At 36.1% G+C, this 27,416-nt stretch overlaps 1 long non-coding RNA gene across 2 annotated transcripts in view; it reads left to right on the top strand.

Moving 5' to 3' along the window:
- The window catches only part of LOC145510421 (uncharacterized), a 122,086-nt gene extending 94,976 nt beyond the window's left edge, over positions 1 to 27,110 (top strand). Inside the window, exons 3-4 of one of the 2 annotated variants that reach the window (XR_014057005.1) lie at positions 6,227 to 6,305; positions 25,254 to 27,110. This is a non-coding gene — a long non-coding RNA (uncharacterized LOC145510421). The remainder of the gene's footprint in view (positions 1 to 6,226; positions 6,306 to 25,253) is intronic. The other variant, XR_014057006.1, reaches the window with a different exon arrangement.
- Positions 27,111 to 27,416: the final 306 nt, after the last annotated feature.

The raw sequence follows: 27,416 nt of genomic DNA, 5'->3' as shown, positions 1-27,416 counted from the left end.
TGGAACCAGTCTGTTGTTCCATGTCCAGTTCTAACTGTTGTTTCTTGACCTGCATACAGGTTTCTCAAGAGACAGGCCAAATGGTCTGGTATTCCCATCTCTTTCAGAATTTTCCACAGTTTATTGTGGCTTCTATTAGGGAAGCTATAAGGGACAGATAGTTCTCTCATTTATTGTCATTGGGAAAGCAAACTGGTGTATCCCTTTTAGAGGGGAAATTGAAAGCACCTAACAAAACTATTGAACTCTTATCTTTTGGCAAAGAAATTCTACTTCCAGTAGTTTATCCTGAAGATGCATTTCCAAAAGTGTGAAATGCACATGCCAAGTTTATTGACTGTATTGTTTATAGTTTTAAATTTCGAAAACAAACAAAATGCTCATATAAAATAATGCAATTGGTTAAATTGTGTGAATACTATTAAGCTGAAAAAAATGACAGATTTTATGAACATACATAGAGTGTTTTCTTGGATATATTGTTAAAAGAAGGAAGGAAAGTGCAAAATATTATCTAAAACATATTAGCTTTTTATAAGAGATCATGAGGAAGTCGATTCCTATCAAATAGTAAGCATACCATAAAGTCTCTATGATTAAAACATATGGCACTAGAACATGGCTAGACAAACGTATCAGCAAAATAGAATAAAATCTCAGAAATAGAGCAACTACACATGGAAATTTAGTAAATGATAAAATTATCATCTCAAGATAGTATTTTTAATAAATTCTTCTAGGACATAGATTCTGCTCATTTATATGAAAAGAAACAGGAAAAATAGCGAACATGATTGAGATTGGTTCTCTATGGGAAAAGGTAGGAATAAGTTAGAAAAGACAGAGGGATGGGAATAAAAAAGAGTGATGGAGGAAATGACACACTTCTGGGTAAACATGCCTATGTAGTTGGGACTTTTGGAACCATGCCAGTGTTTTACATAGTTGAAAAGTAGATACATAAAATCAACCAATATTGGAGGATGTGAAAGAGAAAAACCCGCCAATATCAAATATAAAATGAAACAAGTTTAATTGTGTTTCAAGTGAATATTTCTCACCTACACTACAAAGGTGACAAGAGTTGGTACTCAGGAAGAACCAATCTAAGTAACTTTGGAACACAGCACTTTGACCAAATAATGGAAGACTAAAGACTTGTGGCTCAGCTGGTAAAGAATCCACGTGCAATGTGGGAGGCCTCGGTTCGATCCCTGGGTTGGGAAGATCCCCTGGAGAAGGGAAAGGCTACCCACTCCAGTATTCTGGCCTGGAGAATTCCATGGACTGTATAGTCCATGGGGTCGCAAAGAGTCGGACACGACTGAGTGACTTCCACTTCAAAGACAAATAGAATTATAAATAATTATTGTTCTAGCTAATAAGCATTTGTCATAGTAGTATGGCTTAGCAATTCTGAAGCTACTTTTTTTGAATTTTTCAACTGAGCAAATTAGTGAATGTATTTGAATAGAAATAAGCAGATTTCTCTCTTTTGGAAAAGAAAGTTAGTAATAAGAAAAGAGAGGATGAGAATGAACCCTTTGTTGTTGGAGACATCAGTATGAACTGATGACTTCGAATAAAAATATATATATATGTACAGAAATAAACATTAAAACATAACTTAATCCTTTAATTTTGAGTACAAATGATGGTTTTTGTATCCATATTAACATTTACAATATTTGTGATAATGTTCTCCTAGAACCTAGAATCTCATCAAGCAGAAAAGTGAACTGGTATTGAAGAGATGGGTAATTATTATCCTGGTTCAAAACTAGACCTACAGAGTTAAGAGTATCACATGAAAGCCAAAGTTTCTTAGATGTGTTCTCTAGTATCCATACTTTGTTACCCCCACCATGATACATGCAGTTGCAACATAATTTTCATCTTGAACTTGTTAGTAATGCAAAAGCATGAATCCCACCTCAGATTTCCTAAATCAGCAAACAGGTCAGGTGCACATTAAAAATTAAAAGTCATTGATTGCCCCAGTAGCAATGAAGACCAAAGTCCTTAGTGATGGTCCTTTGCAGGCTTAAACATTATTACCCATTAGGCAGAAGTAATGCTGTGGAATCCTTTATGTTTAGCCATAGATAGACATCCTGAAAGCAACCTGAATTAATTACATTTTAGCAAATCAAATTTTAATAGCATCCATAGCAATTTTCTAAAGTCTTAACACTATTAACAAACAAAAACTGACTTTTTTTCTTAAGAATCAGCAAATACACTAACTACTGTTTTTTATTTACATCGTGTATGTGTGCTAAATCACTTCAGTGGTGTCCGACTCTGCGATCCTATGGACTATAGTCCACCAGGATCCTCTGTCGATGGGATTCTCCAGGCAAAAATACTGGAGTGAGTTGCCATTCCCTTCTTCAGGGGATGTTCCCAACCCAGGGATTGAAGCTGTGTCTCCTGCCTGCATCTCCTGAATTGGGAGGTGGGTTTTTTTTTACCACTAGCACCACCTGGGAAGCTGTTCATCTATATTACCTAGCTAAATTATGAATCCAAACTTTTAACTATGGTAAAATGTTTTGAAAAAATATATTCCACTAAAAATACATTGTCTTTTTTTGAAAAATAGATTTCTCCTTTCATATTAACATCATCTTTGTTTTTGGCTTTGCAAAGACGAAACAAATATATTTGGACAAATTATACAAACCAATTTAGGGATTTTGAAGGAAGATAAAAGAGCCTCTGAAGTCTCTTGACACTGCTGGTGAAGGTTAGGTTGGAGAGTAGCTGTTGACTCTAAACTAGAGCACCATTCTGATTATACCTGTGAAGATATGGTCTCGTATTGCCAAACAGGTAATTGAGTCTATACACGCTTAAATTAGTTATTTCATATAATAATCTGTTGGAAAGCTCCTGTTCCCAACTATTTTTATGTAACCGGCTCTTTAAAGTAACAAATCAATTACATGAGTCTATAGAGAGGGCTATAGTTTGCTCTCTTAAAAACAAATTAGTGACACAAAGCTTTTCACATATTTAAAAGTCAGCATTTCAGTTATTATAACAACAAATTAATTCCACACCAGAAAAGTGTTATTAAAAATCATTACTATTTTTTAATTCATACACATATTTCTGATTATTTACCAAACAAGTTATGTGCATCAAGCTAACAAGGAATGCAGTTTTTAAAGGAATTTGCAGAGGATATTTGCTACCTACTCTCTTCTTTTCCAATCTCAATAAAATCATTAATTTTTATAGGGTAGTTTTGCAAATTCAGATTAAATAACCTCCTTTAATACCTTAATTCTACTTTAAAATAGATGTCTTGGACTTTTCTATCTAGAATTCGGTTTTACTTTTTTGAATCTTCTAGCATTTACGCTCCAACCCTCTGTGACTGAGAAGAGAACACAGACATTCAGTTATGTCATTCAGGCTTCAGAGGTTTACATGAGCATATCTGGCTGTGGAAGTTTATCAAAGGTCTTTTCTATCAAATGTTGTTTGTGGCTGGCTATCCTATGCAAAATCCCATTACAGCCTTGGAAAGTAGAAAATAACAAAATAATTTCAAAGGAAATATCTTTCAAGATATTCTAGGGCTTAAAGAAAAGGAAGTTTGTACAAGTATGCTTAAAAAATACTTTAAATGCTAAAATTTGCAAGTTAGTAGCAATTATATTTCTGTTCAAATGGATTGAAATTTTTCCTAGGCCTTGATTATGCATCAAGGCTCAGTGACATTGTAATTTTGTCCAGATATTTGATTCCTGGGCCAGTTAAGGTAGGGGAAAGCACTGTGACCCACAGTAGATAACATACAAGTTTTCTGATATGTGAAGGACTTCAAGTGCTGCATTTTTCCATATCATATCCTAGGATCTTTTGCCATTTATCAGATATTAAGCCTGTAGACCATTATGCTAACACCTAGGACTTCCTAATGAGAATTTCAAGTCATATAATAGAGATACAGATAAGATAAGAGTAAAGTAAATAAGCATCCTTTATTTAAAAGACTAAATTAAAAAAAGGATATTTGCCTAGAAAAACACAGGCAAAGGACACAGAAGACCAAGAAAGGTCTTTTGATTCAACCAGTTCTATATTTAAATTCTGACTTCAGAATTTATGTGCTATGGAACTTAGTGGAATTTATGTGCTATGTGCTTTGGTTACGTTACCATTTTTTCTGACCCTCAGATTCATTGTCAATGCAATGTGGACATTATCAAGTATAATATTTAAAAAAATATTGCTTTTGAACAAATTGAAGAGACTGTAGCTCCTTTGGCCATTTCCTGATCCAGGACTAGAACAAATGTTTAATTTCTTTCTCAAAAGGTGATGGGGGTATCTTGGGAAGATACCAAGGTGTCAGGAACAACAGGAGTAGATTGAGGGGGGAAATTTTAGAACAGGAGCTATTTATCAACCAAAGACATTTTATAAATACTTAAATTGGTGAATGAGGATCAGGCCACTTGTGTTTATTATGAAGTTTGTATGAGGGAAGTGTATATGTATAAAATAGCTTATTGAGGAGGATTAAAAAATTTGATTATTAGTATTAATAAGAAGTCATAATGGAAAGTGGAAGGAAAAAGCAAGAAATTTCATATTTAGTAGAAAATTCCAGAGTAAATAAGACGAAGCCCCTGTACATTATAGAATGTTTTTAACTAAGTGAAAACAAATCAATAGTAATATTTAAATAAAGAGATTATCAAGAACTGTAATGGATTTAAGATTTTGTCCTACATGAAAGCTAAGAAGTTAAAATGCCACAGTTTCAGGGAAGCTGACAGAAGACGTGCGATCACTGGGTCAGAGAAAAAAGACATTATTACTCATGGTCCAGCAAGCAACACGATCATCAGCATATTTGTGTCAGTTCCTCTTGCTCCAAATCACACTAGGCAATGTTAATGGACCCAGATTAAAGTCTGTATGCACAGAAAGTTGCATTACAAATGAATCCTGAATTTAAGCAAAATAAAAGTGCTTGCCTGCATTTTCCTTAGGAAGTAGACACCATCTCTGTCTTCAAAATCTATTTCATTAACAATTATCTTTTTCAAGATAGTCTGGAATAAAGGAAAATCAGTTCTTCGTTCAGAAAATGTAGAGAAACAGAGATTCACGAAGAATTCACTTCTACTAACACAGCATTGTAAACTAACCATACTCTGACATAAAATAAAAATTAAATTTAAAAAATTGACTTTCAACAAAAATTGGAAATTTTCCTTAACTTATATTTGTCTGGACTTTGTCAGATGTGTTAACAGGAGATAACTGTTACTACAGTGATTCAAAGATGATGTGAAATCAAGTATATTTTAAAAATAGAGTCTTTAATTTACAAACATTTTACATTTGCAGAAAGATCATACAAGAGATTTGCAATATTCTCTGTACTTATTTTCAGCTTCAACATCAGTCCTTCCAATGCTGAAACTCCAATACTTTGGCCACCTCATGCAAAGAGTTGACTCATTGGAAAAGACCCTGATGCTGGGAAGGACTGGGGGCAGGAGGAGAAGGGGACAACAGAGGATGAGATGGTTGGATGGCATCACTGACTCGATGGACATGGGTTTGGGTAGACTCCGGGAATTGGTGATGGACAGAGAGGCCTGGCGTGCTGCGATTCATGGGGTCGCAAAGAGTCGGACATGACTGAGCGACTGAACTGAACTGAACTGACTGCACTTATTTGCCTGTATTGTTACCATTAAACATTTTTAGGATACATTTGTTACAATTAATGAACCAATATTGATGCATTATTATAACAAAAGCCCTCAACTCCGATTTCCTTTGTTTTTTACCTACTTCCCTTATCTATTCTAAGATTTCATTAAGGACACCACATTGTGTTAGTCATTATTTCTCCTTAGGCAGCTCTTGCCTGTGGTAGTTTCTCAGACTTTCCTTGTTTTTGATGACTTTGACAGTTTTGAGGAGTATAAGTAATGTATTTTTTTGAATGGTCTCCAATTAGGATTTGTCTGATATTTTCTTCATACTCAAATTGAGGTTATGTGTTTCCAGAAGGAAACCACAGAGGTAGAGTGTCATTTATTTCCATCACTTCAATGCACTTAACTATTATCATATCAAGGTACATACTATTAACTTGATATCACTAAGGATGCTGATCTTGATTACGTGACTGAGGTATTGTTTGTCAGGTTTCTGCTTTGTAGTTATGATCTTTTCTCTCTTTTCAAAGTGCTCTCTTTGGAAGGAAGCCACTGTTCCTGGCAGACACTTACAGAGAGGGAATTTATGTCCCATCTTCTTTAAGCTGAGTATGTACATAATTTATTTGGAATGCTGCAAGTGAATTTTACTCATTCTCCCTCATTTATTTGTTTATTCAATTATTTGTTTATATAAGTGTAGGCTCAGAGATATGTATTTTATACTTAGGGTTGTAATCCAATATTATTTCATTAATTTTGTTAAAACTGCTTCAGGTTTGGCCTTTGAGGGCTCCTTCTGTTGACTCCTGTATCCCTTTGACATATTCCTGTTAGTGTGTTCATGTGTATATGTGTGTGTATTACTTCTTTGTTTTCTGACACTACAAATGCTCCAGGCTCATCTTGCATATTTCCTGCCCCACTTATAAATTCTCTGAAGAGCCTTGGTTCCTTTCACTGGAGAATCATATTGGGTTGGCCAAAAAGTTTTTTCTGGTTTTCCATAACATCTCATGAAAAACCTGAATGAACATTTTGGTCAATCCAATAATAGAAAACAATATTTGAGCACCAGGTTTGCTCATTACTGGGTGTACTATTATTATCTAGACTTGTTGCTTCTGACCGGTCTCAGCTGACAATGCAAGGAAATATATGTTAACTACTCTGTTACTGCTATGTATGAATATCAAAAGTGAACAATAAGTGAGTTTATGTTAATGATGGGAGTCAAATTATTCACTGTTGAATCAATGTTACATAAAGCAAATGTTGGAGATTAGAATGATCCATGCTTAATGGATTGTTAAATATTAATATAATATATATAATTAGTCGCTCAGGCATATCCGACTCTTTGCAACCCCATGGACTGAAGCCTGCCAGACTCCTCTGTCCATGGAGACTCTCCAGGCAAGAATGCTGGAGTGGATTGCCATGCCCTCCTCCAAGGGATAGTCCCAACTCAGGGGTCAAACCCAGGTCTCGTGTTGCAGACATATTCTTTACCATCTGAGCCACCAGGAAATATAATTATATTTTTTATATAATTGTAATTATATATAGATATGATTTATAGATGAAATATATATAATTATAATTACTCATGTATATTTATATATCAATAAGTATTTCTGTCTGTAACCATCCATATCTATATTAAGCTAAACATAAGTACATACTGATGGGTAAAATTCTAATCTGTTAAACATAGATCATTCTAATCTCCAACATTTGGTTATATGTAACCTCAATCCAACAGTGAATAATTTGACTCCCATCATTAACATAAACTCACTTATTATTCACTTGTGATAATCATATATAGCAGTAACAGAGTAGTTAACATATACTCTTGTGGGAAACAGCTTCATCAACTAATAGTATAGTTTTTAGTACTTTTCTTTTGTCTTTAATCTTATTGTTTCTACTGATTTACAAATTAACTTTGGCCAGATCTTTCTTCTGAACTTCCTTTGGTGAGGTTTTTCACATATTTATTTGGTTTGTCACATACTCAATCATTCTTGGGAGCTCCCAACAGCCTAAATGACTTTAACAAACTTGCACACATTGAGGTTCACTCTTTGTGCTGGAAGGTTCTAAGGTTTTTGACAAATGTATAATGTCATGTATGTGTCATTACTGTCATGAAAAAGTAGTTTCACCACCCTAAAGCATCATTTGTGCTTCGCCTTGTCAATCCTTTGTCTTTCCCCTAATGTCCCAGCAACCACTGATCTTTTTTACCATCTCTATACTTGAACCTTCACAGAATATCATACAATACGTAGACTTTGTACACTAGCTTCTTCCACTTAGCGGTGTATACTTAATATTCAGCCGTGTCTTGTTGTGGCTTGATATGTTATTTCTTTTTACCACTAAAAAGTTGCCAAACTGTCTTCCAACTTGGATGTGCCATTTTTAACTTTCACTAGAAATGAATGCCTTCCTCAGCGATCAGTGCAAAGAAATAGAGGAAAACAACAGATTGGGAAAGACTAGAGATCTCTTCAAGAAAATTAGAGATACCAAAGGAACATTTCATGCAAAGATGGGCTCGATAAAGGACAGAAACGGTATGGACCTAACAGAAGCAGAAGATATTAAGAAGAGGTGGCAAGAATACACAGAAGAACTGTACAAAAAAGATCTTCATGACCCAGATAATCACGATGGTGTGATCACTCACCTAGAGCCAGACATCCTGGAATGTGAAGTCAAGTGGGCCTTAGAAAGCATCACTACGAACAAAGCTAGTGGAGGTCATGGAATTCCAGTTGAGCTATTTCAAATCCTCAAAGGTGATGCTGTGAAAGTGCTGCACTCGATACGCCAGCAAATTTGGAAAACTCAGCAGTGGTCACAGGACTGGAAGAGGTCAGTCTTCGTTCCAATCCCAAAGAAAGGCAATGCCAAAGAATGCTTGAACTACCGCACAATTGAACTTATCTCACATGCTAGTAAAGTAATGCTCAAAATTCTCCAAGCCAGGCTTCAGCAATACGTGAACCGTAAACTTCCAGATGTTCAAGCTGGTTTTAGAAAAAGCAGAGGAACCAGAGATCAAATTCCCAATATCCACTGGATCATCGAAAAAGCAAGAGAGTTCCAGAAAAACATCTATTTCTGCTTTATTGACTATGCCAAAGCCTTTGACTGTGTGGATCACAATAAACTGTGGAAAATTCTGAAAGAGATGGGAATACCAGACCATCTGACCTGTCTATTGAGAAACCTGTATGCAGGTCAGGAAGCAACAGTTAGAACTGGACATGGAACAACAGACAGGTTCCAAATAGGAAAAGGAGTACGTCAAGGCTGTATATTGTCACCCTGCTTATTTAACTTATATACACAGTACATCATGAGAAACGCTGGGCTGGAAGAAACACAAGCTGGAATCAAGATTGCCGGGAGAAACATCAATAACCTCAGATATGCGGATGACACCACCCTTATGGCAGAAAGTGAAGAAGAACTAAAGAGCCTCTTGATGAAAGTGAAAGAGGAGAGTGAAAAAGTTGGCTTAAAGCTCAACGTTCAGAAAACTAAGATCATGGCATCCGGTCCCATCACTTCATGGGAAATAGATGGGGAAACAGTGGAAACAGTGGCTGACTTTATTTTTTTGGGCTCCAAAATCACTGCTGATGGTGACTGCAGCCATGAAATTAAAAGACGCTTACTCCTTGGAAGGAAGGTTATGGCCAACCTAGATAGCATATTTAAAAGCAGAGACATTACTTTGCCAACAAATGTCCGTCTAGTCAAGGCTATGGTTTTTCGAGTGGTCATGTATGGATGTGAGATTTGGACGGTGAAGAAAGCTGAGCACCAAAGAATTGATGCTTTTGAACTGTGGTGTTGGAGAAGACTCTTGAGAGTCCCTTGGACTGCAAGGAGATCCAATCAATCCATCCTAAAAGAGTTCAATCCTGGGTGTTCATTGGAAGGTCTGATGTTGAAGCTGAAACTCCAATACTTTGAGCACCTCATGCGAAGGGTTGACTCATTGGAAAAGACCCTAATGCTGGATAGGATTGGTGGCAGGAGGAGAAGGGGACGACAGAGGATGAGATGGTTGGATGGCATCACCGAATCGATGGACATGGGTTTGGGTAGACTCCGGGAGTTGGTGATGGACAGAGAGGCCTGGCGTGCTGCAATTCATGGGGTCGCAAAGAGTCGGACATGACTGAGCAACTGAACTGAACTGAACTGAGAAATGAATGAGAGTTCCTGTGATTATAAATTATTGACATCAATTATTTCTATTTTTAGTGTACATACATGAACTGAGAACTTCTAGATGTTCAAGCTGGGTTTAGAAAAGGCAGAGGAACCAGAGATCAAATTGACATTTATTGGATCATAGAAAAAGCAAGAGAATTAAAGAAAAACATTTACTTCTGCTTCATTGTGATTGTGGATCACAAAAAACTGTGGAAAAATTTTCAAGAGATGTGAATACTAGACCACCCTATCTGCTTCCTGAGAAACCTGTATGCAGGTCAGGAAGCATCAGTTAGCACCAGACATGGAACAATGGACTGGTTCAAAATAGGGAAAGGAGTACATCAAGGCTGAATATTGTCACCCTGCTTATTAAACTTATATGCAGAGTGCATCATGTGAAATGAGGAGCTGGATGAAGCACAAGTTAGATTCAAGATTGCTGGGAGAAATATCAATAACCACAGATATGCAGATGACACCACCGTTACGGCAGAAAGCGAAAAAGAACTAAAGTGCCTCTTGATGAAGGTGAAAGAGGAGTGTGAAAAAGCTGGCTTAAAACTCAACATTCAAGAAATGAAGATCGTGGCATCCAGTCCCATCACTTGATGGCAAATAGATGGGGAAACAATGGAAACAGTAAGAGACATTATTTTCTTGGGCTCCAAAATCACTGCAGATGGTGACTTCAGCCATGAAATTAAAAGATGTTTACTCCTTGGAAAGAAAGTTATGACCAACCTAGACAGCATATTAAAAAGCAGAGACATTACTTTGCCAATAAACATCCATCTAGTCAAAGCTATGGTTTTTCCAGTAGTCATGTATGGATGTGAGAGTTGGACTATAAAGAAAACTGAGCACTGAAGAACTGATGCTTTTGAACTGTGGTGTTGGAGAAGACTCTTGAGAGTCCCTTGGACTGCAAGGAGATCCAACCAGTCCATCCTAAAGGAAATCAGTCCTGAATATTCATTGGAAGGACTGATGCTGAAGCTGAAACTCTAATACTTTGGCCACCTGATGCAAAGAGCTGAGTCATTTGAAAAGACCCTGATGCTGAAAAGATTGAAGGCAGGAGGAGTAGGGGATGACAGAGGATTGAGATGGTTGGATGGCATCACCGACTCGATGAACATGAGTTTGAGTAAACTCTGAGAGTTGGTGATGGACAGGGAAGCCTGGTGTGCTGCAGTCCATGGGGTCACAAAGAGTCGAACATGACTGAGCTGAATTGAACTGAAGCTATCTTTCAATTGTATGTCTAGTTTAATTTCATTATGAACTGAGAACATATTTTGCATAATTCTCTGCTTTTTAATTTGTTTAAGTATATTTTATGATGCAGAATATGGTCTATATTGGTGAATTCTGTACATGAGCTTTAGAAGCAAGGGCATTCTTCTGTTCTATATTGGAGTGCTATAAAATAGCTCTTCCTTTATTTATGTAGATCTGAGTTTTTGGCCAATATCATTTTATTTCTGCTTGAAAAACTTCTTTTAATATTTTTGCAAGAATACTATGGCAGTGTTTACTTCTTTCAATTTTTGGTTGTCAGAAAATATTTATTTTTCTTTCACTTCTTAGAGTAATTTTTCTGGATGTAATTTTTTTTCTTTTAATAATTTAAATATTTTAGTTTACTCTATTTGTTTTTCTTGTATGGTGATTGGCAAGCAATTTACTGAAATTCTTATCCTTGTTCCTGTATAGAAAATGTGTTTTTCTTTCCATGTAGCTTCTTTCAAGATGTTCCCTTTGTCTTTGGTTTTCTGCAGTTTGAATATAATGTATCTTGTGTAATATTTTGGGTATTTATTCTGCTAGATTATCTATAAGCTTCCTGTATTTGTGTCTGGGTGTCTGACATTTATTTTGGAAAGTTTGCTCTCATTACTACATCAAATAATTCTTTTGTTCCATTCTGATTTCTTCTGGTTACACGTATGTTACAGTTTTGACATGGTTCTTTTGTTCTTGAATATTCTATTCCATTCATTCCTCTTTTTTTCTCTCTCTCTCTTTACATTTCACTTTCAGATACTTCCATTGATTCATTTTCAAGTTCACTTACTTTTCTTTAATTGTGCAGTCTACACTTGAGCCCGTCAAAGGCATCCCTCATGTTTGTTACAATGTTTTGATTTTTAAGCAGATCTTTTTCTTAAAATTTCTACCTCTCTGCTTTGAATACCAGTCTGTTCTAATGTGTTGTCTACTTTTCCCTTTAGACACTTAAATATACTAATCATAGTCATTTTAAACTGAGACTTCTGTTATCTGTGTCATATCAGGGTCTGGTTATGGTACTATTTTGTCTTCTTAAATTTTTTTTTCTTACCTTTTTCATGCTTTGAATTTTTTTCTTGGAAGATGAACATTTTGTATTGGGTATTAGAAACTGGCTTACATAGGCTATTAGTGTGAGGATTTATTTCAGTCTGGTTAGATGTTGGGCTGTGGTTGTTGTAGGTGTCAAAGGCTTCAATTTATCTAGCAATTTTTTTTTTTTTTTGTCTTCACCTCTTGTCTTCTCAAGTACTCCTCTTCAAAGAATGCATTTTGAAATTCTTTCAGATGCTATCCACTGGCATCATACTTGCATGTTTTGTGGTGGTTATATGTGAAAGATGGGAAGTTTTGAACAGTATTCTGATTAAATCATAACTTAATGATCTTTTTGTCTCTGAACTGTGACTCCAAAAGTGTTTCTTCATTGTTATTGACTTAATATCTCCCAGAGATTAGACAGGAAACGAGAGAGGGCTGGAGTTGAAGGAATGATGTTCCTCCAGGTGGGATAAGTCCCTGGCAAAGTCTTCTATTCTAGGTTTAGGCATTAATTACTGATTATGTGTAGGGCATATTTGCAATGATTACTGTTCACCTCTTGCTGCCAGAACCACAAAGAGATTTAGGTTGGATCTAAGGGAGTGATCCCCTTGTTTTTGAATAGCATAGTTTTTCAATGGTAACCCCTGTGAGGTATGGAACTCCCTAAGACTGCAGATCCAAGGAGTTCATTGCTCTCAATACAGTCTATACTCAATTTCTAGCAGTTCGTCAAAATTATCATTACCATTGCTCCAGCAGTTTATATTTCCAGAAGTGGATTTTGCTCTAGGTAAACATATCTGAATTTGCCTATTTCCAGATAGGGTGGTGTTTTGCCCTGAAGCCTTAGTTCTCTGATGGCTGCTAAAAAGGTGATATTTTTAGTTAGTTCAGTTTTTTCTTGTTGTAAGGATGGAGTGAAATTTTCTGAGTTCTTTACATGCCAGAGTTAAAACTGGAAATCAAGCATTTTATTTTTCTAGCATAAATACAAGTGAAACATTGGTCCACAGTTTTCAAATTATGATAGTATATGATGTATTGATGACTAGGAGAAGTGAGAAAATGAGGGTCATCATCATATTGATTAACGTCATGATCATTTTCAAAACTTGGCAAAAGAAAGAACCATAATATGACCCTTCTCTACATTTTCATGGCATTATGAGATGGGAAAAAATAACCTAGAATAGCTCTAGGTTTGTGTCATCTCATCTTTTCTTCAATAAACTTTCACCTCCCATAAGGAAAGACTACTGAAAAGAAATGTCAATCAAGAACTGCATAAAAGCATTTCCTCTAGCCAAAGAAATATTATAAAATAAAAAGCATTTTTATATTTTTATGAGTAGTAAAAATAATTCTCTTTCTTAAATGAACACTTCTGTAAAGAATAAAAGTGAGAAAGTCTCAGTGCACTTTCAAGAGCTACTGAGAGAGCTTGGCATGCTAGTTTTAATCAATGAGTTGGGTTAAGGTTTTCCAGTCCAGTCAGATACATTTTTCCCAAAACCTTGCTCTTATTTTTTATCTGCTCACTGTGCATTCTTTATTTTTTATCATCTGAATCTTTGTGATTAACAATTTCCCCATTACTACTATTTCTAATCGCCTTTTGTCAATTCTTCTCAACCATTCCCCAGCTTTCTCTAATGTTTATTTATTAATTTAAAGACTGTCTAACTTTCTTCTTCAACATTTAAAGGAATAGCAACTCAGTATGTTACATGGCATTCTTTATAAACAAAGATGGAAGGCACTATTATACAATAATTCTTTGGAGTCTCAGCCATCTCCTATCTCCCATTATTGAATATCCAATGAAAAAAGCTAGGTCAAATTTCAACAATGCATAAAAAGAATTATACACTATGACAAGTGGGGATTGTTTCAAGTATTAAAGGCTCATTCAACATTTGACAATCAATCAACATAATCCAACACATCAACAAGCTAAAGAAAAAAAAAATCACATGATTATATCAATTGATGTATACAAAACATTCCACAATCCAATACACATTCTTAATAAAAATTCTCAGCAAACTTGGAATAATAGGGACTTCTATAGCTTAATAAAGAATGTCTAAAAAAAAAAGCCCTATAGCTAGTAATATACTAAATGTAGACAGACTATTTCTTTAATGGTAGTGGGACACCTTCCCCTAATTTGGGAACAGGCATGGATGTTCAATTTTGCTACTCTTATTCAACATCATACTGGAAGTTTTAGTTGGTGAAATAAGAAAAGAAGAGAGAGAGAAAAGTAAATAACAAATAAAAATGTATTTATTCACAGGTGAAACAATTGTCTATTAAACAATTTCCTAGAAGAAAGCATAGGAAAACATATAAGTAACCTTAGTTTTGGTAATGAAACTGAGAAATACAACACCCAAAGGATGATCCATTGAAGAAAAAAAAATGATGTTGAATTTTATTAAAATTAAACCTTCTGCTTTCTGAAAGACACTGTTAATAGAAACAAAGACAGACCATAGATTGGAAAAAAAAGTATTTGCAAATCACATGTGTGACAGATGACTTCAAGATATACAAAGAACATTTAAAGCTTAATAAGAAAACCCATTTAAAAACTGGGCAAAAATAACCTGGACAGACACTTTAACAAAGAAGATATGCAAATGGAAAATAAACACATACAAATATACACAACTTGAGTTTTCTGTAGAGAACTGGAAATTAAACAAGTTACCATTGTGCACTTATTAGAATGACATGTTGTTTAGTTGCTCAGTTGTGTCCAACTCTTTGCGACCCCTTGGACTGTAGCCCACCAGGCTCCTCTGTCCATGGGATGTCCCAGGCAAGAATACTGGAGTGGGTTGCTATTTCCTTCTCCAGGAGCTCTTCCCCATCCAGAGATCAAACCCACATCTTCTGCTTTGGCAGGAATGGCTAAGACCACCCCTCCCCCCACCGAAAAAAAAATCTGACAATATCAGTTGCTTGTGAAGTTGCAAAACAACAGGTAGGAGATTGTTGTAAATAGTACAGTCATGCAAATGCAAAATAGTACAGTCATGTTGGAAGACTTTGACAGTTTCTTGTAATGCTAAATATAATCTCAACATAGGATATAGCAACCACACTATTTACCCACTGATCTGAAAAGTTATGATGAATTTTCATAACTAATCAACATTATGCATGCAAGCATTCAAAAGTTCAAGAATCAAAAGGCAATTATTTTTCCTGTTCCTAATAATGAGAGGTATAAGACATTTTTGTACATCTACAGTATTTAAACTTTCATAAGTATTCTTACAAAAGCAGGAAATTAGAAGCTGTTATACAGAAATTTATCCAGATAAGACTTCAGGAATAAGATAAAAATATCATATCTTATGTCTCTGAATATGTCAGTTATTATACTCCTCTTCCTGGTTTGAAGATATTTGCTATCTTATTTTATATTTTGGTGTATTTATTGAAAAGAAAATCCTTCTATAGATAAACTTTCACAGTTCTAACCAGTGTTGTTCAAGGGTCAGTTGTTTTACGACAGTATCTTTCCATCTCTCTTTCATTCTTTATCCTTATCCCTTCCCATTACATTTACAATTTTTGCATTCATCAATATTTGGGTAGACTCTAGTTTCTGTCTAGTGTCATTTTTCCTTCAACCTGAAGTACTTCCTTTAACATTTCTTTTAGTTTACACCTACTGGCAACAGGTTTTGTCATGTTTATTCATAGTTCTTTATTTCATTATCTTTTTTCATAAACATTTTTCGCTAGCTATAGAATACTAAATTGCTAGATTTTCTTTCAACTGTTTATGTTTCTTTTTTTTTTTTTGCAGTTTCTAAAAAGAACTCTGGAAACTTCTGGTCTAACTTCTAGTGCATGTGCTCTCTTTTTCTGCATGTGTTAAATATGGTGTTTCATTTCCTTTCAACAAGTAGTTTTCATTGTGTTTATTCACTTTAGGTTATTTGAACACCTTGGATCTGTGTATTTATAGTTATGAAAATTTTATAACTCTTAATCTGTTTCTGGAACTCTAGGTGCACATATATTAGACTACTCTTTTCTCTCTAGGCTACATCTTTATAGTTTTTATTGCTTTGTTTTCAAGTTCACTTATTTTTTTAATGTTTCATCTGCTATTGATTCAAATGTGAAATTTTTACTTCAAAATATTTTATTTCCAGATATTTTTATCTCTAGAATTTCATTTGATTCTCTTTATATGTTACATCTCTTTCTTCATTATATTCATGTTTGTCTTTAAATCTTGGAACATATTTGTAATATTTATAACAGCAGTTTTACAATTTCTGTCTCCTAATCCTATCATCTGTTATTTTCCTATTTGTTTCTATTGACTGCCTATTCTGGATATATTTTACATTTTTCTGCTTCATCATATTTACTAAATTTTGAATGGACGGTGGATATTGAAAATTTTTAAATGTTGAGTACTGGATTATATGATATTTCTTTAAAGAACATACTTTAATTTAATAGGCAGTTAAATTCCTTGCATAACAATGTGAGTTTCTTCAGGCTTATTTTGAATTTTTATAAGGTGAGTCTAAATAGCCTATAGTCTACAGCTAGCATCACATGTGACCCCAGGTAGTGTCTGGGAGGTGGGGTCACTCCTGAGACTGCAAATATTAACCACAGGTAAAGGGTCTTCAAGGGTGGTCACCCTGGAGAATGTAACATGTGAGCCCAGGTACAGTGTGTGAAATGGGGTTCACCTGGAGACTGTGGACATATGATTCCAGGTGCAACACATTGGAACATGATCGTGCTTGAGACTGTGGATGTTTGAAAACAATACAGGGACTGGCAGGGGACCTTACACTGGAGACTGTGGACCTGTGACCACAGGTCTAGTGTTCTGGGAAGTGACATCACACAGGAGACTGTGGACTTGTGACCCTAGGTGCCAGGTCTGGGAGGGAATGAATTGAAGACTGTGGACGTGTAACCCCAGGCACAGGCTCTTGAGGGTGGAGAAACTCTGGAATGTCTGGTCATGTGACTCCACAATAATTTCTCTCCACCTTGGTTATTGGAAAAAGTGGAATTGCTCTCAGATGTCTCTAAGCTCCGAAATTGTTAAGCTTATAGATTTCTAATAATTGTTCTTCCTCTGAAGTTGGTCTTTGCCAGTCTCATGGAATTTCACTTTATGGATGACAGATGGGGTTCTGACAAAAATACAATGAAGCTCTTTCTCTGTCTTCCTCCCTACTATCTGTCACTTTGCCCTATAAATTCTAGAAACCTCTGTCTCCCAAAATACTAAGCTTTCTTTCCTTACTCAGAAAAAACTTCAAATCCTGTTTTGTTCCACCCTTCCTGCTCCTGCTTAGGAAATTGCCTCCAGTCAGAAAATGAGCATTGAGGTAAGGTTTACCTCAGTTCTTTCCGTCCTAGTTAGCCAAGGCAGAACAAATAACCTCCCCCCCAAAAGAAAAGCATTCTTCATGAGTGAAAGAAGATATTTTTACCAAAATCTATAAAATGTTTTTCTCTTTTTGATAGTACTAAAAAGTAGATTTTCTAAAGAAAGTTTTCCTAATTTTTTCAGAAGTTTAATTGTTTAGAATTAACAAGAAATTTTCTTCATAGACCAGATGAAATCAATTTTGAATCATGTTCTTAACAGTCTGAAAACTCAATTCTGTAATTTAAGTTATCACAATTTCATTAGCAATACCAACAATATGTTTCTTTTAAAGGCTTTAGAAAGTTTTCATAGATTATATCATTTACCACATTTTGCAGGTGAGAACTTTATGATACGTAAGGTTAAAACAAATTATTTCTGTTATAAGTGCAGATACAAATTAGTCAAGGAATAGATTTCAAATCTCTTAAGAAAGCTCCTAATTCATTCCACCTGGCCTTCCAGTGGAATATATTCCAGTATATATTTATGTTCTGTGAGGGGTCAAAATTTTCCATGAATGTTCCCCATTTTCACTTCATAGACAAAGGTTTACTTCCTCTGTGCTGCTACATTTTTGTTTTCATCAGGCTCCAGAAAATTAGTTTGACTTGTTGCTTTTGGTTATTCTGCAAGGGCTTGCCTAGTGGCTCAGACTGTAAAAACTCTGCCTATACTGCAGGAGACCTGGGTTTGATCCCCGGGTCAGGAAGATCCCTTGTGGCTCAGCTGGTAAAGAATCCGCCTGCAATGCAGGAGACCTGGGTTTGATCCCTGGGTTGGGAAGACCCCCTGGAGAAGGGAAAGGCTACCCACTCCAGTATTCTGGCCTGGAAAATTCCATGGACTGTATAATCCATGGGGTGCAAAGAGTCAGAGAGGATTTAGCAACTTTCACTTTCACTTCTCACTTTCATTTTCAGGAAGATCCCTCAAAGAATGGAATGGCTACCCACTCCAGTATTCTTGCCTGGATAATTCCATGGACAGAGGAGCCTTTTGGGCTATAGTCCATGGAGCCACAAAGAGTCATGTATGCCTTACATTTTCACTTTCACTCTGCAAATCTCTGAGTGCTGTATGACTATCTCCGATAAGAAAACTTTCAAATGGCCACAGTTCCCCCACTTCTTTCTTCCTGAATGAAGTCGCTCAGTCGTGTCCAACTCTTTGCAACTCCATGGACTGTAGCCTGCCAGGCTCCTCCATCCATGGGATTTTCCAGGCAAGAATACTGGAGTTGGTTTCCATTTCCTTCTCCGGAGGATCTTCCTGACCCAGGGATCAAATTGGGGTCCCCCGCACTGCTGACAGACTCTTTACCCTCTGAGCCACCAGGAAAGGCAAGCACAAATACTCCTGTTGCTTTGCTATTAAGGAGCTATATAGGACCTTTACTTTCAGTGGTTATAAAGCTTAATAATTTTATAGACTAATTAAAGAAGGTCATGTCCCCTTTCTTCTTGATTCCCTATATTATGGAAGCAGAGTTTGAAAGGATTAAAGGTATGTTTTTATTTTTAAAAAGTGGTGTTCCCCTATGAGAAGAAGCTGCTTTATGACTTCTGTTTATAGTTCATTGTCCACATCTAATTGTAAGACAATGTGCAGCTGTAAGCGAGCCTGACAAACTATTTTTCCTTTCCAACTTCCATTATAGAGTTCATCTTTCTAAACTACTAGTTAATAAAATCTACAGTAAATGATTTTCTTATCCTCTAGTTGAATAATTTCTGCCTATCTTCTTCAAGTTTTAAAAACCCGATGTGGAATGTGGTACAATAGTGCTCTTTCAATTTACCATTTTAAACTTAGTTGAAGTTAACACATTTAGAAAGAAGAGGATTATTTCTAAATTTGTTCAACATGAAGAACTGTAAAAGGGATTGATGATCTATCAGTCAGTCAGTCAGTCAGTTCAGTCGCTCAGTCGTGTCCGACTCTTTACAACCCCGTGAACCACAGCATGCCAGGCCTCCCTGTCCACCAACTCTCGGAGTCCACCCAAACCCATATCCATCGAGTCTATGATGCCGTCCAGCCATCTCATCCTCCATCGTCCCCTTCTCCTCCTGACCTCAATCTTTCCCAGCATCAGGGTCTTTTCCAATGAGTCAGCTCTTCGCATCAGGTGGCCAAAATATTGGAGTTTCAGCTTCAACATCAGTCCTTCCAATGAACACCCAGGACTGATCTCCTTTAGGATGGACTGGTTGAATCTCTTTGCAGTCCAAGGGACTCTCAAGAGTCTTCTCCAACACCACAGTTCAAAAGCATCAATTCTTCCCTGCTCAGCTTTCTTTATAGTCCAACTCTCACATCCATAGATGACTACTGGAAAAACCATAGCCTTGACTAGACAGACCTTTGTTGGCAAAGTAATGTCTCTGCTTTTTAATATGCTCTCTAGGTTGGTCATAACTTTCCTTCCAAGGAGTAAGTGTCTTTTAATTTCATGGCTGCAATCACCATCTGCAGTGATTTTGGACCCCCCCAAAATAAAGTCAGACACTGTTTCCACTGTTTGCCCATCTATCGGCCATGAAGTGATGGGACCGGATGCCATGATCTTAGTTTTCTGAATGTTGAGCTTTAAGCCAACTTTTTCATTCTCCTCTTTCACTTTCATCAAGAGGCTCTTTAGTTCTTCTTCACTTTCTGCCATAAGGGTGGTGTCATCTGCATATCAAGTTATTGATATTTCTCCCGGCAATCTTGATTCCAGTTTGTGCTTCCTCCAGCCCAGCGTTTCTCATGATGTACACTGCATGTAAGTTAAATAAGCAGGGTGACAATATACAGCTTTGACATACTCCTTTCCCGATTTGGAACCAGTCTGTTGTTCCATGTCCAGTTCTAACTGTTGCTTCCTGACCAGCATAAAGGTTTCTCAAGAGGCAGGTCAGGTGGTCTGGTATTCCCATCTCTTTCAGAATTTTCCACAGTTTATTATGATCCACACAGTCAAAGGCTTTGGCATAGTCAATAAAGTAGAGGTAGATGTTTTTCTGGAACTCTCTTGCTTTTTTGATGATCCATTGGATGTTGGCAATTTGATCTCGGATTCCTCTGCCTTTTCTAAAACCAGCTTGAACATCTGGAAGTTCATGGTTCACGTATTGCTGAAGCCTGGCTTGGCTTATTTTCCTAGTGTGTGAGAAGAGTGCAATTGTGCAGTAGTTTGAGCTTTCTTTGGCATTGCCTTTCTTTGGGATTGAAATGAAAACTGACCTTTTCCAGTCCTGTGGCCACTGCTGAGTTATCATTTTAATTTTATCCCTGAGATACTCTTTTTCAGAGTCCAACTTCAGGAATATACCATCTGAAACTTGAATCAGGCTTGTGTATTTTAGTCAACTGACTAAACTACACAAATTATCTTTTTTTCTTTAAAATGTAGATAAGATTCATCTATATGATAATGCTGTGAGAATTTTAAAAAATCAATATGTATTCATGCTTAGTTCAGTGCTTAGAACAAATTAAATCTTAATACATAATAGCTATTGTTACTTTTAGGGTTAATGATTACTCAGCAACTCAGATTGAGGCATAATGTTAGTTCAAGTTACTTTATTAATTTGTATTAATCATCAAAGTGAAGTTGAACAAAATTATATTAACTCAAAAAACTGGGTCATTGCACTTACATAGACTAAGTTTCATTTGTTTAGCACAACATGAAGTGAATATTCATTAATATCTAATCAATCACATGGTAAATGACATCATTAGAATAATATATAAATCAGTGGGTACAAAAATACGTACAAGGTTTGGGCCATACATATAACTTCCTAATCTGACTCAGGTTGTGTAGACCTGATTCCATAAACTTGCTGAGAATTTGGTTCATGTATGGATGTGAGAGTTGGACGGTGAAGAAAGCTGAGCGCCGAAGAATTGATGCTTTTGAACTGTGGTGTTGGAGAAGACTCTTGAGAGTCCCTTGGACTGCAAGGAGATCCAATAAATCCATCTTAAAAGAGATCAATCCTGGGTGTTCATTGGAAGGACTGATGTTGAAGCTGAAACTCCAATACTTTGGCCACCTCATGCAAACAGTTGACTCATTGGAAAAGACCCTAATGCTGGGTAGGATTGGGGGCGGGAGGAGAAGGGGACGACAGAGGATGAGATGGTTGGATGGCATCACCGACTCGATGGACATGGGTTTGGGTAGACTCCGGGAGTTGGTGATGGACAGAGAGGCCTGGTGTGCTGCAATTCATGGGGTCGCAAAGAGTCAGACACGACTGAGCAACTGAATTGAACTGAACTGAACTGAAACGGAAGACAGAACTTAGAATCAGGCCATATAAGTAGCCTGATACAAAATCATATTATCAACCCATAATTCAAAAATTCAGAGATAGGTGTGATAAAATTCAGAAAGGGGCTTGAACCTTCCACAGCTCAATGTTTCATGTTCTTATGTTGTGTATTGGTTTTCTAGGGAGGCCATAACAAAGCACTACAGACTGAGTGGCTTAAACAACAGAAATTTGTATTTTCACAATCCTTGAGGCTAGATGTCCAAGATCAAAGTCTTTGCAGAGTTGGTTTTGGCTGAGGCCTCTTTCCTTGGCTTACAGATGGTTATTTCCTCCCTCTGTCTTCATATGATCTTCTCTATGTACCTTGTTCATCCTAATCTCTTCTTATTATAAGGATATCAGTCACATTGGATTAGTGCTCAACCTAATGATCTCATTTTATTACCTCTTTCAAGATCCTATGGCCAAATACAGTCATATTCTGAGATATTAGGCCCTGGGACTTCAACATATGCATTTTTTTCAGTTCAGTTCAGTCGTTCATTCATGTCTGACTCTTTGCCACCCCATGGACTGCAGCACACTGGGCCTCCCTGTCCATCACCAACTCCAGGAGTTTACTCAAATTAATGTCCATTGAGTCAGTGATGCCATCCAAACATTTCATCCTCTGTCATCCCCTTCCCCTCCCACCTTCAGTCTTTCCCAGCATCACAATTCAGCTGATAACATGTGGGTATTAGATTGTGAAATAGTAGATATAAAATGGAGCATTATTAACTTTGCTTATTCAGAACTTTGATCCAGAAAGTAATTTTTAGGTCATATTCTAATTCTAATGGGTATCTTATTGTAAAAAAAAATAAGGCAGTGGTGCTATAATAATTGATAGATTTTCTTTTAAAGTATCTAATAGTTTATTTTAAAAATCATGTGCAGAGTTTAATTTTTATATTAATGCTTTGAGAATATCCATTCTTTCTGCATGATAACAAAATGAATCCAAAACCAAAAATATGACTTATGTAGTTTTTGTTGTTCAGTTGCTAAGTTGTGTTGGACTCTGGGACCCCATAGAATGTAGCACACCAAGCTCTTCTGTCCTCCACTGTCTCCCAGAGTTTGCTGAAGTTCATTCTACTGAGTCGGTGATGCTATCCAACCATCTCATCCTTTGCCTCCCTCTTCTCCTTTTGCCTTCAGTCTTTCCCAGTATCAAGGTCTTTTCCATGTTAGAAACACCTATTTGAAATTTATGCAAAACTAAGAACATTTTAATGGGACTTCCCAGGTGGCGCTATTGGTAAAGAACCTGCCCTCCAATGCAGAAGACTTAAGAGTTGCAGGTTAGATCCTTGGATTGGGAAGATCCCCTGGACAAAGCCATGGCAACTCACTCCAGTATTCTTGCCTAGAGAATCTCATAGACAGAGAAGCCTGGCAGTCTACAGTCCTTAGGGTCACACAAAGTAGGACACAACTGAAGTGACTCCACATGGCATGATAGGAACATTTTAATACCTTGTCAATGTATTTGTAGAACTTAATAGAGTCTATTCTCTTGGAGATTAAAGGTTAATTTTTAAAACTAAATCCCTATACATAAGTTTTCTGCTGTTATATATTTTGCTAACCATTTTTGCTCTTTCCATTGTGTCTCTGAAAATGTGTTACTGGTAAATTGCAATTTATCATAATTATTATCATCTGAGACCTACTGGAATTATTTTTTAGCAAATGCTGGTATTTATAATTATTGATTGTGTGCAACTTTGTGTCTACATAACAAAAGAGGAAATCATTGAAAACACAGTATTTATTTTCCCTGTCTAATGTGCCATAGTGCGCCAACAATTACAGTGCTGAAAAAAAAGGAGTAATGTTTGATGGGGCACATGGAACCATTCCCCAGAGGCTCACACAGAATGGCATGTGATAACTTCCAGGAAAGCATTTGAATACTAGTGAGATTTGGTTTAATGTCTGAACAGTTATAATACAAATTAGGTCAAAATAACAAAATATATAGATATATTCTAGAGTCATTGTATTTATTTTCCCTAGTATATATTTTTCCTGAAAGTCACTTCCTTCTAGTTTATTATGCATAATTATGTATATATGTATATTTATTGCATAAGTATATTTGGCTTTACAAGTTTTCACATTAGCTGGTTATGTAACACAGCATTCGATTTTGTCCTTTGTTAAACATTTCCAGTGGTTTATGTTGTTTTCAACAGATGAATTAGAAAATCTCAGGAAATTGGTTACTGAAAATGAAACGGGAATGGTAGAATCATTCTGAATCTTGCCTTTTGGTGTTTACCTCAAAGCATGCTTCTTTGTGCTTGCTTGATTTACATTTAGCAATATCTATGTGCAAATAGCAATCATACACCAAAGTAAACGGGACTATATGCAACTGCTTCTTCCAGTTTCTTCAATTGCAGTTGCAATCCCATAGATTTCCATCTTGACAGGTAGCATAATTAGAAAATTCTCTTTGTCTTATTAAATGTGACTCTTCTCAATAGAATTCACTTCATTGGTAGCAAAGAACAGAAAATATACTTCAAATCTGAAATAGGAAATCAAGGGGGACTGTTTTATTTTTATCTGTCTTTGTGTCAGCAACATTATTATCAAAGGATATTGTAATGCTGAAAATGTACTTTGGGGATTTAAATCACGCATTAGCCTGGGAAGCAAAAAGTGCTGTAGGGCCCGTGCAATATATTTTCTCATTAATCTGATTGAAAGATTATCCTTCCTATAGCTATGAAAATTCTAGTACTCATATATCCATATTCTATGCTAGTAAAATTCAGCTTTGTGCAAAGTCATTGTCTCTCGTGTCAAGGGTCCAAGACTTTTCTTCTCTCGGCATAAGCCCTTCTGTATTAAAATAAATTCAAAGCAGGCCGCCATTTCATGCACACATTTTGATTATTTCGTAAGCTGCTGTGGAAAATGGAAGTATCAGCAAGCTATGCAGTTTCCTGCTAATGTAATGCGGTCATTACCTCAGTGGTCATGTGAGAAAGTTTAGCTGTACCGTCTTTGACAAATGTTCAGTGAGTCAAAACAGTGCATTTAAATGAAATGCAGATATGAACGAGGCATTATTGCAATCACAACTCCAGCTTCAAAATTATCTTATGTGACTATACACGCTTTCTCTGTAACCTGACATTTGTAACAGAACTAGCTGCGCCTTTACTCTCCCACCACTCACCCCACCTCTTTCTCTACTTCCTCCCCCAGATTCAGAATGAAGGAAGGTATTATGATCAGAGGCTGTGTGCAGTAATTGAAGACACTCCTGATGATTCCATGCAATCAGAGTGACACATTATTTGTGGCGAAAATTAAGTCAAGAAACAAAGCAGATTTATAGGTTGCTTTGCCACGGTCATTGCCTTTACAAAGATTAGCAAATGTAGATGGATAAAACTCATCCAGAAAAAGAGAGAGAGAAAACAAAACCAACAACCACTTATATGGTTTTCCACATAAGAGACTCATTGAAAATTTTGTTGTAACTCCCAGCACTTTGCAATTTTAAGTTTTAATGAAACTACAGAAAATGTCTTAAACTGAGTGATTTCTATTCAGAGCACTTGGAGTGCTGATAGCATGAACAGTATAGATGGCTCCAGCCATAACTGTCACCCAGATAATATTCTTTTATGCCTCAAGACACTAAGATGGTGCTGTAGATAACCAAAAGAAATAAGCTGCCACCATCACTAATCTGCAGCTTTGAAACAGTATAGCTTTTGCATGGTTAAGAGAAGGTAAAATCACCTGCCAGTGTAATAGAGAAGACATGTTGAAAGTGAACAGGACCTGGAAGAATTAAGGCTTTCATATTTATTTGTAATCCATACGCAACATGGATCAAATCGTCCATATCCGATTTTATGTGTTTATGTATGACAATTGGAAATGCAAAATGAGCTGGGGCCTTTCCATTCCCCAAGGACATTTTTGCTAATGTAGTGAAATGAAAATCTAAGGAGCATTTGGCTTTAGTGTTCTCTTCAGAGGTTAACTTTGGAAATCTTAAGTGTGTTCTTATGGCTGGATTTGTAATGTATGTAGCAGATTAGAATGTATTATGATATTCAGATGCACCACCCGAACAGTATAAAAAAAAAATTGCTGTCTGTATTTTTCTCACCCAGCAAATATTGCTTGAGGGCTTTTTACATGGATAAAATTGAATTTTACATTCTCATTGCATAATGTGACTTATCAACTACTTTCTGTATGTGTGAGCCTGGGCTTTGGTGAACACAAATCATAGCCAAAGTTTGATGAACATCTTCCATAAAGCTAGGACACTGGATCCATAAAAAAGAACATAATTAGTTTTATGTCTGGAGCTACATTTTGGGGTGAAATACATCATTTCATATCACAATGGAATACATCTTTACTGGCAAGGAGAAATACTATTCCTTGTTACTTGTTCGTAAGAAAAAACAAATATAAGATCAAAATAAATTTTGAAATCCCAAGGGTATTTATTCTTATTTAATTTCAACAGTTGTTTTTTATATTCAGTTTAGAAATCTCAAATCAGAAAACCTTTCATTTGAGAATACATGTTGACATTCAAGACTCTAAGAAACAGAGAAAACATAATGATAAACCAAATATCATGAGAATTGGACCCTACAATAAAACCATTTTCTCATTATTTGTTCTAAGAATGTGATAGCTTTCCAGGGAAAAGAAAATTTCTACTTGAAAATGTAGAGCAACATACACAATTTTTTTAATCGAACAAAAGAACTATCAATACTAATCTGCTAATTTGTGCCCCAAAATGCAATCATATTGTTGGGCCAAAAACACAATGCATTCAGGAAGCTATTAAATGCACAGCAGTATTTGAAATCGAACCACAGTGACTTGTTGTTATGGCATGCTGACATTATTGGTTCTTGTATATAGTTACATAATGATCTCTGAAGCCAGCTTTAAAAACTGTTCTATAAAACCAGTTAACAGATGTCAAAATCTGACTAAGAGTCAACTTTCTAAGACAATTACTTTACAGCTACATTTAAGAACCTTTTGTATATGTTAAAAAATAAAAATCCCAAACCAAAATGTTACAGTATTTTCTTTCTCCAAAATATCTCTATGACACAGCAGACTTTATTGCCTTTTACGTCAAATTTATTGTGGATGTCATCATCCAGTGATCATTAACCCAAAAAATATGCAGCACTGAAATTATGTTGATGTCAAGAAGAAAAAATTATTTATTATGATTTTTTTCTATCCACGTTACTAATACAGCATATAGTTTTTACTCTGTATAAAAATTCATTGTCTTACTATGTAGAAAGTTTGTGTCATTTTGAATATACAAAAGACAATATACTCAGAAATCATTTTATCCATAACATTATC

The sequence above is a fragment of the Giraffa tippelskirchi genome, chromosome 6, assembly GCF_054371585.1.
Source record: "Giraffa tippelskirchi isolate mGirTip1 chromosome 6, T2T-mGirTip1v1.2.pri, whole genome shotgun sequence".
NCBI classification, from domain to species: domain Eukaryota; kingdom Metazoa; phylum Chordata; class Mammalia; order Artiodactyla; family Giraffidae; genus Giraffa; species Giraffa tippelskirchi.
This window is presented reverse-complemented; position numbering and strand designations above follow the sequence as displayed.